The sequence below is a fragment of the Molothrus aeneus genome, chromosome 7 (genome assembly GCF_037042795.1).
Source record: "Molothrus aeneus isolate 106 chromosome 7, BPBGC_Maene_1.0, whole genome shotgun sequence".
Lineage (NCBI taxonomy): Eukaryota > Metazoa > Chordata > Aves > Passeriformes > Icteridae > Molothrus > Molothrus aeneus.
Genome location: NC_089652.1, coordinates 35,229,749 through 35,245,704, shown reverse-complemented (window position 1 = coordinate 35,245,704; position 15,956 = coordinate 35,229,749). Strand labels below are relative to the sequence as shown.

At 38.8% G+C, this 15,956-nt stretch overlaps 1 protein-coding gene across 2 annotated transcripts in view; it reads left to right on the top strand.

Annotated features, from left to right (window-relative positions):
* Positions 1-15,956, top strand: part of GTDC1 (glycosyltransferase like domain containing 1) — a 170,106-nt gene that overhangs the window by 12,567 nt on the left and 141,583 nt on the right. For both annotated transcript variants that reach the window (XM_066553885.1, XM_066553886.1), the window contains exon 3: positions 9,352-9,540. The gene's annotated coding sequence lies outside the window, so the exon portion shown is untranslated. The remainder of the gene's footprint in view (positions 1-9,351; positions 9,541-15,956) is intronic.

Here is a 15,956-nt window from a genome sequence, read left to right as displayed (position 1 = left end):
AATTGTCTTTTTGAAGGTAGTGAAAGGTCTAGAGTCAGTCTGATAAATAGAGAGGGATAACTTGTAACCATAAACACACACTAGTGTCAAAACTGTTGTAAATTTTCAAAAACTACTTTTCATCCTCATCCAACCATGACTCAAATAAAGAACATTCCCTTTATGGCCTGCAGCACAATACAAGTTGTACTTTGTTAGCTTTCAGTTAAAGCGATGAACATATTACTTGAATTTTAGGAAAGAGGACTTGAAAACATACTATATTTAGGGTTTAGTCTTGAAGTTATAAGAATAACTAGTGGTTCTTGCTGTTGTTGCATCTTTCAGTGTTCATGTGCATAGAATGACTTGATCAGAGTTGTCACTGGGAACATTTAGTTTTTCATGCAAAGTATTTTTGGGCAGCTTTTATTTGGAGGAATATGGGATGGAATATAAAAGAATGAGCCTAAGAAATTATCCTTTATGTTAAAAGGTCACAAATTATAATTGTTTGGGTGCTGTTTTTGCAATTAGTCTATGAAAAAAGGTAAGTGCAAATCAGGCTAAAGCACTTTACAAGGTGGGTGTTTGACCTTGGAATTCTTATCATTTAATGCAGTGCCTTTTCAGATACTTGAGAATGCTATCATTTTATTTTAATTGGAGCAGTCAGTTGTTCTGTTACATGTTGTGTTTGCATCTAACTCACATAATGTGAGAGTTTGCATGAAAGCAGGTGTGTTTCATTCAGCCTCTCTACTCAACACAAAACTATTGTGTTGTCAATAAAAATCATAATTTCTCTATGTTTTGGAGCTTTATTTGTAGCCAAGGACTAGTACATGAAAGAGTTGGGGCATTTTTAGAATCATAAAATGGTTTGGATGGGACCTTAAAGGCCATATATATATGAAGTATAGAACATCCTGAAATAGATACAATCAAATCCCAGTAATAGAGACAAAAAGTGAGCATCACCATAGTTGTGTATCCAGTGTTAATGATCTGTATTTCATATGAAAGGCTGACCTTTTTGGCACCTTTTCTTCAGAAGTAAAGAACAGTCTGATCTGTTTCCCCCACAGTTGTTAGGGCAGTTGGAAATTTGGTTGATCTAATTTTTTCAGCATAACTATCACATGGAATGAGAGGGCCAATTGCTGAGATTGCAGAGGACTGTGCAGCCCCAGGCATCTTCTTCTATGTGTGAAGACTGATTCTGGTTAATGCAAACAAATAAAAATGAACTGCCTAAGTTCAGACCAAACACTAACTCAGATCAGGAAAAATATGATTCTTCCCAGTGACTTACAATGGATGCATGAGGCTTATATGTGATGGTTTGTATAAATCAAGGCAAATGGGCGTTCATTGTTGTGATTATCACTTGAATTGCTTAGCATTGTAACCTGGTAAGCATTGGTCAGTGTTGTATTTAACTGTAAAGAAAGTATTGGAAAATTATAGTCTGAATTTGATTTCATTGAATATGGTGGTCTAAAGCTCTGCAGCTTGGAGTTTGAGGCAGAGAGACAAATGGTCAAGAGCCTGCACATTCTGCATGTGGGGTTTTTAACGTTTGGTGGTCTCATTCTCAGGTGTAAAGCAAGCATTTTACTGCAATAATAATCTATTCAAGATGCTATTTTTAGGCCAATATAAACCTATTTAAAATGTCCTATATTAAATATGTAAATGCTTTCCTGTGGCCAAATGAATTTTGTCCACACAATTGTGTAACTTTAGCTTAAGCCAGTTTTCAGCTTCCAGCCTCTTAATTGTTCTTTAATCTATGGAGTACAAAGAATTACACGTGTCCAGTCTTATTAGACTTTTGGTTCATTTAATTATGATCAGGGAGATGATTTAGAGTTAGGGTTTTGAGATGTGGACCGTTATTATTTTTGTAGACTGGCTCTCTTCCCTTTGCCTGTTCACTCCTGAGTGGGTGAGAAGGTCGAGGAGTATGTGGAGAAAATGGATGGGTATGATACAAGTGGACAGTCCTGCATCATCCTGTGCCTGGCTGGGCAGTGATTCTGCCTGGAATTATATCGCCTTAAAGTGGTCCCTGTTGTGAGAGGAGCTGTAGATGTTTCAGGGTCACAAGTGAAGTTTCTCACCTGAGACTGATGTTGGGATACACAGTTAAATATATCTCATTTCCTTTTTATATTCTTTATGGATAACTAGATCTAGGAAGGCCTGGTAAGTGTGGAATTAATGTTTATTTCCTTTTGTGTTAAATTAGACCTGTCACCAGATTTGTTCTTAGATTCTCATGCATCTTGCACAGCTATTCCTGCTGCTTGTCATCTTCAGCTCTCCCTGTTTTTGCATTAGTGTGGGCTCTGTGGCACTTGATTTAACATCAGTTAAAAACTCTATCAGAACTTCTTAGTGTTGATTGTCTCTAACAACTTAGAATATATTTTTTTTTTTGCATGTGACTGTGATTTTTGAGGGGAAAAATCCATGTATTTTCATTGTTAGTGGAAATTGCAGATGGGAACTTCAAAGAGGAAGACCGAGGGGCATCCTCTGTAGGTTGTCCACAGTGTATTTGGTCAAGAAAAGAAACAGATTAAGGAATGTGACTTGTGGTTCTTGATGCAGAAAAAAAGCTTCCTATGCCTAATACATTGGAAAACATTTGTTCAGGAGCAAGTCTCCCCAATGCAAAATTTGCCCCTGTAGTATTATTAAGATCAGTATCCATGTAGGTTCTCATCCAAACTCAATGTGGTGCCTGAGGTCAGCTTTGGCTTGTAAATGCAACTTTAGGGAATGTTTTGTCTGGTCCTGTTAAAAAGCATCTCTGGAAGTTGTTTGTTTAGAAACTTATTTACTCCTGTTCTTCCTGGGCTTGTCTTCAGTTCCTGCTTAAAAAATAGCAGCTGTAAATGAAACATTGTGTCCTGCTTCACAAGGTTTGTGGAAATAATCCTTAAGTGTATACATACCCTCATTGACTGCTTTTTGACATTAAAGGTGAATGTTTTCAGTTCTGGATGCTTAGTAGACTTTTCTGTGTGGAAAAAGTGTGGGTTTTGTGAAAATGACTGTTGTAAATTGATGAGTACTGCAGTCTGTGATCCAGGGAGGAATTATCAAAATGCTATTTCATAAAAATCAAATAAACTGTGACTGATCAAGTGGGCAAGTTCACATGTCCCTGTAGTTCTCTGAACATCCTGGCTTGACTCATTACTACCAGAGAGGTGTCTGCACTTCATCATGTGTTGGCATATTCCCTGAGACTTCAGCATTCCTCTTCTGTGTTATTTCTTGATAGTTCTTTCATTAATCCTTCAAAAGTGCTGGACTGCTTAATGGAGTCGGAATAAAAATAATGCATTTTCAGAAAGTCTTCCAGTGTGTTCTGTTTGCTTTCTGCATCTCACTTAAGTGTTAATCAATTAAGTGATTCTGATTCTAGTCACTCCCCAGGTTAGATCTCGCCGATACAGGGATGGATAAATGTACTCTGTAAATTAGGTGTGAAACGGTTGGGGAAATGCACAAGCTGGTGCTCTGCAGAGCCAAGGCAGGTCTGGCTGGGCTTTATTTTAGCTCATGTGTGGGCAGGCTGGCAAGGCTAGTGCTGAGCTGGAGAGAAGTGGATGTCCTGGGAAGAAATTGCTCCTGTAGGAAAATGCTCAGGTGTTCATTTTCTACCTGTTCTTATCTATGAATTTATCACTTGAGTTCTGTCACCTGGGCAGTTTTGCTCTGCTCTTCTGTTTTTTTTTTTTTTTACACTTCTAAAATTCATAGTTGGGGGTCACAGGCCATCAGGTGCCACAGTTTTGCTTATAAACGGGACCAGAATATTTTAATAAAAAAATTGTTTCCAACTCTCTTTAAGGATTCTGCCTAATAAGTAGAGATTAGTTTATAATATTATATGGACAGTGAAAATAAAGCTTATGTTTCTTAGGTATCATATTATTTCAAAATTAGATTTGTTATAGGTATATTATGATAGGCAGAATTGTAACTCAGGGTGTCTCTTCCCTGGAAATGAATATCTGCTGAAGATGCCCAGTGTAATCTCTGGTTGAACTGGTCTGGATATAATTAATTGGTTATTGATAGAAATCCATTTATGTGCTGGGTGAACAATGGAGGAAGATCAGAACTAAAGGTGCAGCTGCCTCCTCTTTCCTGGTAAAGAATCTTCCAGTCTTGAAAACCCAGCCATGGCAGATGCCAAGGTTGGAGACCTGAGCCTGCTGTAGTCTCCATTTATGATACTTCTCCAAAATTTTTTTTGCCTACTCTGAAATAATTTCACTGAATGTGTCTTATCCCTAGCATTCACATATTCAGCAACCTGCAAGTTGTGCTCAAGCTGTGAGTTTTAGAGGGTGTCTAATGTTCTGTTTAAAGGTGAGGATCCTGTTATATTTTTTTTCTTTAAATTTTATGAGCATTTTATATAATGATGTTCCTGTCATGCTTTTGGCCATGAATCAGCACAGCATTTCTGTGCAGGCTTTAATTGAAGCGTGGAGTTGTCTTGCTGTGCAAATGTTGAAGTCAGTGAGACTATTAATTAAAATTAAGTATCTGCATAAGTGCTTTTGCTAAAAATAAGTTGCTTCATAACAGCTTTGGGCCATATTTGGGAAGGAGGGGGTTGTTTTTTTCAAACTTAGGGAATAGGTATATATTTCTCTCTGAACTGCATGATGATAAAATGTAGCAGCAATACCAGAGGGCAGAATGTTGATGGGAAGAAGTGTGAGCTTTCTGCCTTGTCAGATGTCACCTAAGCTGCTATTTATTGATTTTTAAAGAGAATAAAACTGTTATGGTTTTTGTATTGCACAGAGACTGGTGGAAAACTTGAGAAGTTACTGCTTAAGCTGGCATGGTAGTGGAAGCGCACAAGTGACAGGAATCAATCAGTTCTTTATCTTCCTTTCTGAGTGCCTGGTTACAACTCTGTTTTCCTTCCATCAGTTATTTAAAGTTGGAGCTTCTCAGAGTGAGACTCCTTAGGTACTTGTGCTGTGTGTCATTTGTTTTCTAGCTGTGTTTGAAGCCATTAAAAATATTAACAGGGACTACTGAGCTGTGGCTTTTCCCATATGTATTAGACAATTTACAATACAGATTTACTGTACAATTTACCTTATAAAATGATCTGATTTATTAATTCTCATGGTACCTTGGCAAAATAGCATCCTTTTGTCTCTTCAGTCTGGCTCTTTACCAGACTCACTTTATCATGCCAGCCTGTTCCCTTTTTTCTGATTTCTTTCAAAAATAGACTCCTTACAAGCTCTAGCACTCCTCACCTGCAGCAAACCAATAAATTAATAGTGGAGGGAGGAGATCACTGGAAACATGGTTAGAGGAATGTGCATCAAGCTGCCTGTGCTGTCAGGTTTCTCATTGCACCTCCCTGTCTCTTCCAACACTGATCTTAATATCTCTGCCCTGCCTTTTTGCAGGTGTATGTGGTGTGCATAAAGCAGTGGCCACAGAGCTAAGCAGGAAAAGATGAGGGACCCTATTTCACATGCTGCCAGCTGGGATGAAGCCTGGTTTGCCTGAGGTCACACAGAGATCTGATGCAGGACTGGGGCACAGGTGTTTCCTGACCACAAGCTGATTCTTCTGAGGTGCTCCAGCACAATGTGTGTTGATATCTCCAAGCTGTTGGTTTCTCACTGCTGCCATTCTTAGTCTCTATCATTTAGTCCATGATTAGTAGCAGAAGCTGAGAATCCCATTTGTATGTGAATACATTGATTCTTGCTGAATATCACATGGTTGTTCCTAAAAGTGGGACTCTGTAGGTTCCTATTTAAAGTAATTTATTAATGTTGTTGATGGAGTTGCATTTGCTTAGTGTCACTGCCAAAAGTTTCTGTAAAGCACTGTCATATGAACACAAAGCAAAATTTACATTGTTTGGGGAAAAATACCAATGTTGCCATCTTTACTATGAGCACGTCAGTTGCTCTTTATTGCTTTTTAAATTTGATTTTGATGTTGTGTGGCGAGCTTTTCAATAAACATAGTGGTTTCATTTATATAACACTAGAATTATTGTTAATGCCCAGGTTCATACTGCGAATTACGTATGTAATATTGTGTCCAGTGGGATCCTGTATCACAGAATTTGCATAGTTATAGTGCTGGTGACATCGTAGCTCATACAAAGAACCCAGGGACCTGATACAATATCAGTAAAACTGTCTCCTAGGTATGATTCAAACAGTTTTATTAGCAACATATGGGGTATGAAGGAGCCACAGAGGGTAGTTTTGAGTGTAAGGGTGCTGGCCTATCTTTTTCAGCCTGTAATTATATCAGTCCTCTTCTATGGCATTATTTGTTGCTGCTCTGGGATTGCAGAAAAAATAACTACTAATATGATGACACAAAGGATCAGAATAAATTATAATTGTTGACTTTACAAGAAATGCATTGGCAAAAAGGCTTACTGTCCAAAGCTCGAATGTCATTTCTGGTGCAGCTTCAGAGTTAAGCCACTGCACTAAATAATATAGTTTTGAAAGTGTTAGGGTTTTCTGGCAACCTTATCCTGCTGTATTGGATGCTTTTGTGATCTGACAGATACAAGGAAGAAACTTTTTGGCTGCATTTTGGTTTTTAATCTTAAGCTAAAGGAGTGCATTTTGTTTAATTGATAGTGGGATATTGAACTCTTGTTCCCCAAATGGAACATATTCTAATTAATCATCTTGAAATAAAGAGTTCATAATTTAAATTATGACATTAAAAACTTGCGAAAATATAATTAGAAAATTGCAGTAGTGCTCTGTTCAGTTGTACTTCTTAAAGTCATGAAAAATTAAAAAATAACTTCTACATGTTGTAAAAACGATAAAAGTTTGGGGGTTTAATGTTTCTGCCAGTTGGCTGAAGAGCCACAGTGTGTATGTAGCTATTAAAGAAAAATAGTATTTGACTGCTTCCTAGATAATTTTTTAAAATCTGTGTGCTTTAAAACACTGGGCTGAGCAACTTCTCAGCACAAGAGTCTGGGTAGGGAGTTGGGAGTGTTATTTGGGCTTTTGTCAGCTACTTCTGAACATTTTTATTCCTCACTGAGGTTTAGCATGGAACAAACAGTCTGGGACCTCTGTGCTGCTTCACTGATGTGGAAGCATCTTTTCATCTACTTGCTTCCATTTCCAACACAACTGTGTTGATCTTACTGTGGTTGCAGTAATATAATAAATAGATAATTTTATCTGGAAGGGATCCTTAGAATTGTTCATCCCTTGTTTTCAGGTAGGATGAAACTTTTTTGAATCATTCTTGACTTAATTATGCATTAAACAAGCTAATAAAAAAATCTAATTTACAACTTAATTGCTAAACTTCTTTCATAGGTTTCAAGCTCTCTGCTGGCACTTGATAGTTTTTTGTGAGCTTTTCTGACTTCCAGAAACTTTTGAAGATAATTGCAGGTGATTGAGGAGCTATTTTAACTTGTTCCCATAGTGTCCAACAGTAAAAGTCCTCAAACTTAGCCAGTTTCTATTTGTTTTGAAAAATATCCTCTCATCCTGTATCTGCTTTATCTCTTTGGCTGCTTTGGCTGGAAGCTCTCACAAATTTGCTGCTGTTGAGAATCTCAAGTTCTTCTGTGAAAACGGAAGTAAAATTGTCCTAAGCCTTGTAATTTTGAGAAATAAGTAGAAACATGTAGTGAGACTTGTGATTGAGAAGTGGACAGATGTCAGCTTGTAGGTGCATAAACATCACAATCTTCTGATCTTTAGTGCAGTTGTCCCCTGGCTCCAGCACAACCAGCTACAGGGTGAAATGGTCATTTCCAGTGTGCCTCAAAGTCAGCTTGCTCTTTAGACATCATTAAGCATAAACTTGTACTGTTTTAATGCAATTTTTTTTGCCTTTTTAATGCCATTTTGCTTTTTTTCATATTTTTTCTCCTTTCCCATATCATTTGTTGTTTGGAGTAGAAAGTTCACACCCACTTTGCTAAAGATGGTAAAGGAGTGATTTCTGAAAGTAACTATTAAATAAAAAAAGTTATATAAACATATCTGGACATCACATCATAGGGACTTGAGAGCTGTCTCAGGAGCCTCTAGAGCCACTCATGTTAATTGTTGCATATCTTGTAAATGTGTTTATTTGAAAGTACTGGAAGCCTTCCAAGAAATTTCTGTATTTAAAAGGGCAAAAAGGATGTCACAGTGGATTTAGTCCAGGACAAAATAAAGTAAAGGTTAACTTGGACTTCCATCAGTGAAAGCTTAAAAGCTAAAAATAAAAATAAATGCTGGTCACTATGGTTTTGTGATAGAAGGATTTGTGAGACAAAGCTGATTTTTTTTTATAGGATTGTGTGTCTGGCCTTTATTGCTATATTTAACTAATTTCTTTTGAAGCATTAAATTTTTGCAATGCAATATTTTGATATAAAAACTGAGGTTGTGTGTAGCTGAAACAGAAAATATTAAAAATGTCCTGTTGCTTAAAGTGTAACTTTTAATGAGATGAGAAAGGCCTACACCATGTGGTTCCCCAATGTGTTCATGGCCCACTTAATCAGCAATTTCATTGTGATATAATTTTTGCTGCTTTATTTGTCAGATGATGCAAGGAATGCTGGAGAAATACATCTGCAGTTAGTCACATAGTTTAGTCATCAAAATACAGGAACACTGTAGTTGAGCCAGAAAACCAGGGTGGGAAACCCCACTGTGAGAATACAGGGGTGACACGAGGGGGAGGCAGAGAGAGCTGGGACAGTTCAGCCTTGAGATGAGTGGGCTCAAGGGCACAAACTGAAATAGAGGAAATTCTGTTACAATCAGAAGGTTTTTTTCTGTGAGTGGCCAAACACTGGAGCAAGTTGCCCTCAGAAGCTCCATCTGTGGAGATACTCAGAACTGGAGGTGGTCCTGGGAACCCTCCTGTTCTCTGGTTTGGGCAGAGGGTTTGGACTGGTCACTCTCTGGAGGTCCATGATTGTGGGATCTCCTGTTTGCCTTTATCTCATGTGTGGTTTGTCTTCAAAAATTATTAGCCTGAGGAAGGTATTTGCATAAATATTTGTATGGTGTAGTATTGGGCAGTATTTGGATGGATCTTGTTCACAAAATCACTGAATGGTTTGGGTTGGAAGAGACCTTAAAGGTCATCCAGTTCCAACCCCCTGCCCTGAGTAGGGACACCTTTCATTAGACCAGGTTGCTCCAAGCCCCCTCCAGGGCTCATCTTGGGCACTTCCAGGGATGGGGAGACTGCAACCCATCTGGGCAATGTTTAGCCTCTTCTTAGCCTAAAACAGTTGGAAAGTTAGACCAGATGAGCTCAAATTCTCTTTTCTTTTCTCCCCCCAACTCTATTTAGATTGAAGAATGCTACTACACTCAGGAAAATCACACTTTGAAATCTGTCCATTGGACTGAAGCAGATAGAATGGGTTGGAAGAAATACTGTTCAACACTGAGATCCACAGCCAAGATTCCCAGACTGCTTTGGTGAAGAGCTCTGAAGCAGCACCACCTGGTATTTTACTGCTGCCAGTTATGAATGCAGGTAATAATGCTTCTGATAAATATGGTGTGTTTGTTAGAGGAAAAGGGGAGAAAATTCTGTGTTTGAGAGGCTTGATGGGCTTGAAATTCTTGGTGTTATTAGACGTCTGCTAATGATTTTTTTACTCTGCTTGCCCTGAAATGATGGCATGGTTCACATTGTACTTCCAGTACATGGTAACTCTGACAAGGTTACAGGTTTTGGGAATCAAAGGAATCTTTCTTTCAAGACACAATTAGTAACATGTTTGATTTCTCTTTTTCTCTTTTCAATCAAAGCCTGGATTCATGTGGTTGCAGCAGAGAGGGGAGATGTTAAGATCATGAATGAAGTATGTCTGCTAACAATTAGGCTGCACCTGTACTTCAAGTAGACTGGCTTCATGTGGCTGCAAAAGAGTGACAGACCTAAATGACAGCTGGGACCTACAGCAAAATAGAAAGGGGTGACCAAAAATATTTGGCCATTCAGATATATACTTATTTACCACTGTGCTGCCTCCCCCCAAACAATCAACATATGTTCAAACTAATGGTAGTCAGCAGTGAAATGAGATTGTATTTTATAGTTTTGGTGGGGAGAATTAGTTTCCTTCACACTGAGAATTAATAAATTTGGTTGTATCTTCAAGTTAAAATAATAACTTCTGTGCCTCTAAAACTGCCCTAAGCCTGGGCTGTTTAAAGAAACAAGTGGTGTGACATAGGGTGTGTCAGTGCCATTCCTTCTCTTCTCCCCTTTCTTTTCCAGTAACTTCTGAATTCATCAGACAACCTGTACTGAATTTACCAGAAGAGTAGGTGCTACAGGAAATAACAGACTTTCAGCTACTCACATGAAATCCGTGCCAAGGACTCTATATTTTTAAGCTGTGAACTCATTTATGATTAATGTTTTAATTATTTGTTTGTGTCCTAATTTCTGCCATGTTTCAAATTTAATTAAGTTTGAGATACGGGAGTAAGCAACAAACTCCAGGCCCTTCCTTCTTTCTCAAATTGCTTACAACCACCACAGTGCTTTCTCACTGGGGGATTTTGCCAGAGCTGTGATGCCTCTGAGGCTGCCTCTTGCACAGAAGTAGCCTCATGAATTGGGCAGAGATGGAAATCACCTTACCATAAAGGAGTGTTGTGTTCTGGTGTGTGTCAGCAGGTGGAAGGGGACAGGTAGGACACCCCTGTTCTGAGCTGGGGACAAACGGCCTCATGTGGGGAGAGCAGTGTTTCTGTCTCCCAAATGAGAGAACTTGATGTGATGAGGAAAAAAAGAAATATAGTTCACACTAATATTGCATACAGTGTAATTTTTTTACCATAAATTGTTGAAATTGTATGTTTTGAATTCCTATTAATGTGCAGCCATCTATGATTTGCATTACACAGGGTAAGGTTTTCAAAACTTTGAGTCTTTGAACTGCCATTCAAATGATTCAAACATTCAGGTGCCCAAGTCTCATTGCAACTCCGTGGTATTTTCACCTTCTCCTTTGAAAATGGAGCTGAATGTTACTTGGGTATTTTTTCTAGAATACTTAAATTATGCACAATTTCATCTGGTGTGGAGCACAAGGGAAGCACAGGCACTGAAATACCCTGAGCACAGGCAAAGCAGTCACAAGACTGAGGGCAAATGGTTGTTCATTGGGGTGAGTGCAGATCAGGTGGACACCACCAGTGCTGCCCTTGGAGGTGACCAACTTCCAAGGTGTCTCATTATTCCAGGTGTAATCCTGGGTAGGATTACACAACTTGTCCATCTGTGACTCATTTCACACTTCAGTGTGCAGCTGAGTGACTCCATAAACGTTGCTGATTTCCTTGTGCAGGCTTTGGCACCCAAGTGTTATTGTTAAGTGTAAAAAAATAGAGGGTTGGTGTCAGCCTACCTAATTTTTCAAAATTATTGGAGGCTTACAAATGATAAAGCTTAATTTGACACCAGGAAAGGAAGAAATTTTTCCCTGTGAAGGTGGGGAGGCCCCAGCATAGGGTGCCCAAAGAAGCTGTGGTTGCTCCTGGATCCCTGGAAGTGTCCAAGACCAGGTTGGATGGAGCTTGGAGCACCAGGGACAGTGGAAGATGTCCCCTGGTTGTGACAGGGGATTGGAACAAGCTGTTCTTGAAGGTCCCTTCCAATCGAAATAATTCTGATATTCTGCAGTTTTCTACTGCTCTGTAGATTGTTGCTGCTAGAAGCTTTATTTTTTCTGAATTATGAAAACACAGTACTTTAAAATCTCAGGAATATGTCTTAGAGCAAAGCACAACAATACCCTGAGTTCAAGCAGCAGCGGTGAGGAAGGAGCGCAGACACTTGAATCGTGTGGTTACTGCTGTGAATGTACCTCAGAGACTAAAACTAGAACCCTTTCTCATGCTTTCCCCGTGCAGAAGAAAAGGCAAGTGCAGACCTTGAACTGGTACATGGTATGTACTCATATCTGTTTATACATAGGCTGATAGGTTTTTTTTTCTGACAACTTAAATTTGAATATTATCTACTGGAAATTTCACAGGATTACGGTAAACAGGTAATAATTATTTCTAGGTGATTTCCAGTGTGTCAGTCATTAACTCACTGTTTCAGCTTACTTGGTGACACTATATTTTTTTTTTTGTTTTGTTTTCTTTATGAGACAATGCTGTTGTAGTTACTCAGATGTTTACTGGGAACAACAGCTGGATGGGTGCTAACTGAAACCTGCCAGTTCAACTGGGCCAACGTGCTTGATAGGACCCTGGTGTACTCAGAATACATCTTGCAGAAGTAAATCTTAAAATGCCAATTTTCTGTCTTGTATCTTTTATTGTTGGGGTTTGTTTTTGTTTTTTTAAATTTTTCATAGATACAGTCTTAGAGCAGAGCAATTCTAAGCATGTGTTATGGGCACACTTACAAACAATTTGAATATATTGCTTAGGATGGGCTCAAAGATATAGAAGTATGTATTTTTATTTATATACATCCCTTCACTTTAGAGATATTTAACTTTTATTGGCTTGCCTTGTAGCACACAGAGATGTGGACCTGTAGAAAGCAATATTCTCACTGAGGCAGCCTGTGCAAAAGTCTTGATCCTGGCTCACCTGTAGCATCCAAGTTGTGCAATAAACCTGGATTTTAAAGTGTGGTAGTTTTGTAGCACTAAACGAGCTTTCTAGGCTGACTGGTTCATCTCAGGTTAGAATGGAAACTAAAACCCCTCCCTGCATGTAGAGGGGGAAGCCTAAAGAGGAAATAATGACTTAAAATATGCTTTCATCTGCTGTACTGAAAGAAGATAAAGGTGGGTTGGTTTTTTTTTTTAAAGTTTTTAATCAGACAAGCTGCGTTTTGTCATGTAGTTTTCTGGCAATTTAATTACAGCCTTAAAAACACATAAGTGACTGTACTGTCCTAAAAGCATTTGACAAAACCTAATTGTGTGTCCTGTGGTCAGCAAAAACTTACTGGTTGGGGTTGCATGTTTTTAGTCTGTGAGGCTATTGGCAGCTAAAAGAGTTGTGTATTTCTATATCCTTTGTAAAGCTGTAATGAAAATGAAGTTATCATTGTGAAGCTTCCAGTTTTGACAGTGAGAATGGCCCTTCGATCTCTGAAGGCTGCTGGATTCTCCATATAAGTTGAAACCATAAACATTTTATGGCACAAGATGAGTTGCTGAGATTCAAACATAAATTTTAGAAAGAAAAAGGAAAAAAAAAAGAGTGAATGCCTGCATCCGTGAATGTATTGAATTGCTGCAGTAAAGAAGAGCCATATGGTATTTTGGTAACTTCTGGGCATTGGGAAATTATAGATTACAGGTGAATTGGACCTGCAGACATTCTGGGGGTAGGAATGACTTTATTTTAGTCAAATAGTGCTTTTTGTTCAGTTTGTATTGTCCAGATTGCTGAAAAATTTTACCAGATTAAGTATTTCTATGTATTAGTCATTGTGGAAGGAGAATGGAGTCCAAGACCATGGGCCAAAACCACAGTCTGTAACTTTCTTTTTTGCATAGAAGAGCATACAGGGAAAAAATATTTTCCTGTTCATTCTTTGAAAATGAAAACAAAGGAGATTGACATCCTTTTACTCTTTCAGTCAAGTGTCACTCATCCTGAAGTTGTAATAATCAATTCAGAATGGCTACTTACACTTCTTTACAAAATTGGATGAAAGAGCTTTGCAGATAAGTTAAAGACCACAGGAAAAAAAAAGCTCATAACTTCATAACTTTAAACTGAATTAGTTGTTTCTTTGAATTGCTTGTTTTTAGTCATGTTGCCATAGGTATCAAAGCAGAGAGCTATTATCATTCCTTTGTAAGGATTGCTGCTGTTTTATATTCATGTTGCAGCAGATCAAAGGATGGGTCTGCAGACATGGAGGGGAAGGTGCGTTGTTTCAAAGATATGCAAACACACCTAGAGCGAGTTGGTCCAGGTACTGAGGATGCGCTGACAGGGATTTGCAGATGGCAGCAGCATTGTTTCTTTCCTGAAAATCTTTATCTTAGTTGCTAAAGCTTTTTTCTGAGTTTTTTTAATCTCTGCCAGCTAAAACTTGCTCGGATGCTGCTGCTCCCTATACTTACAGCTTTGTCTTGCTGTTTGGAAGGACTTGGCTTGTTAGCTGCCACTGAGTGTTAATGGTACATCCTGCTCTTACTGACCTGTCTTCAGCTCTGCTTCACCTGAAATGATGTCTCCATCTGAAATGATTTGCAAAAAGCTGTTGAAACTCTTGCCCAGAGAACCTGTGGCTACCCCATTCCTGAGAGTGTCCAAGGCCAGGCTGGATGGAGCTCTGAGCAACCTGGAATAGTGGGAGATGTCCCATGGCAGGGGGTTGGAATGAGATGACCTTTATGGTCTCTTCCAACCCAAACCTTTCTATCATTAGGGCTTTGATGCCCTGGAAGAAATCTGAAGGCCTAAACATTATTGGAATGGGGGAGTGTCTCAATAGTTTCTGCAGTGATTGTAACCAGCTGTGCATCTTCGTGTATGCAGTGTGCCAATTACTATCAGTCTGTGAATTAAGGGGATGTTTTGGTTCAGACTTTGGGAAGACCTTAGAAGCACCTTCCAGTGTCTAATGGGGCTTCAAGAGAGCTGGAGGGCAACTTTGGACAAGGGCCTGGAGTGGCAGAACAAGAGGGAGTGGCTTCATATGGGCAGAGTTAGATGGGATATAACAAAGGAATTCCTCCCTGTGAGGGTAGTGAGGCCCTGGCACAGGCTGCTCAGAGAAGCTGTGGCTGCACCTGGAAGTGTCCAAGGCCAGGTTGAATGGGGCTTGGAGCAACCTGGTCTAGTGAAAGGTGTCCCAAGCCTATGGCAAGAGATTTGGAGCAAGATGATCTTTAAAGTCCATTTCCACCAAAACCAATCTGTGATCAAGGAATAAATAGAAAAATTTAATTTTGGCATCAAAGATAACACATCAAGTGTTAGTGCAACAAATACTGAGAAGGTTTTGGTTTAACCTTGTGCATAACTTCCTATGTGTGACTGCCAGTAATTTGGGTGTGAGCCACTCACGTGCCTGATGCTGCTCCCCATCACAAAGAAGTGATTGTTTTATTTATTTTTCAATAAGCATATCTAGTCAAGTCATGGAAACACAATCTAAATGAGCAGAGCCCCCAGCTCACTCTTGCAGGCAGAGCTGTTGGAACCTGCAGAGATTCTTGTACCAAACCCAGGGTATTTGGGAATGATGATTATTGTTTTTACACTTGCATCTTTTTGTACTGTTTTTATTTAGTGTCATTTCACTAAATAACAGTTTAGTTTAATCCTAACTTGAAAGACCTCCTTTAAAGCTGCATGCAGTGACTGATTTTCTTTTGAAGACTTGAATCTATTTACAGAATCTCACTACTGTTTTTAACTAACTTCTTTGCAATGTTTTCTTTCAACTTTGGAAATTCATTAGCTGTAACACTACGTGTAAAATGTCTTCAGTCTTTGAACTGATGTTTTATTTAGAAGCCTGGCATATCTGTGAATCTAAATTAAAAACAAAAGCCATTTAGTGAGGAAATAGTTAATAACACAACATTACAAATAGTGTCTGAAGAGGCTTTTAGTTTGCTCAGGAAGTTTTCATTTTCTATAATTTGCTGCCTCATTATTTGTAATAGTGAAACTGCTCCTTACCAATCCTACCAATCCCTTATATGAAGAAATAAAAGTGGTGTTGACAGTTCTGGGTGGAAAATACTGAGTTAGGCTTACTGGGCCATATTCTGTATTGAAGTGAAATATAAGAACCCAAACTATTGCCTGGAGTGATCATTTCCACATGATTGCAAACAGAATTCTTAGTATCTTTTTGGAATGGCTGAGACTCTCCAAAGCTTATGACTAAATGCACCTCAAAACCTTGATGTCAGCTGGTCCAAAATTGAAGTAAAAGAA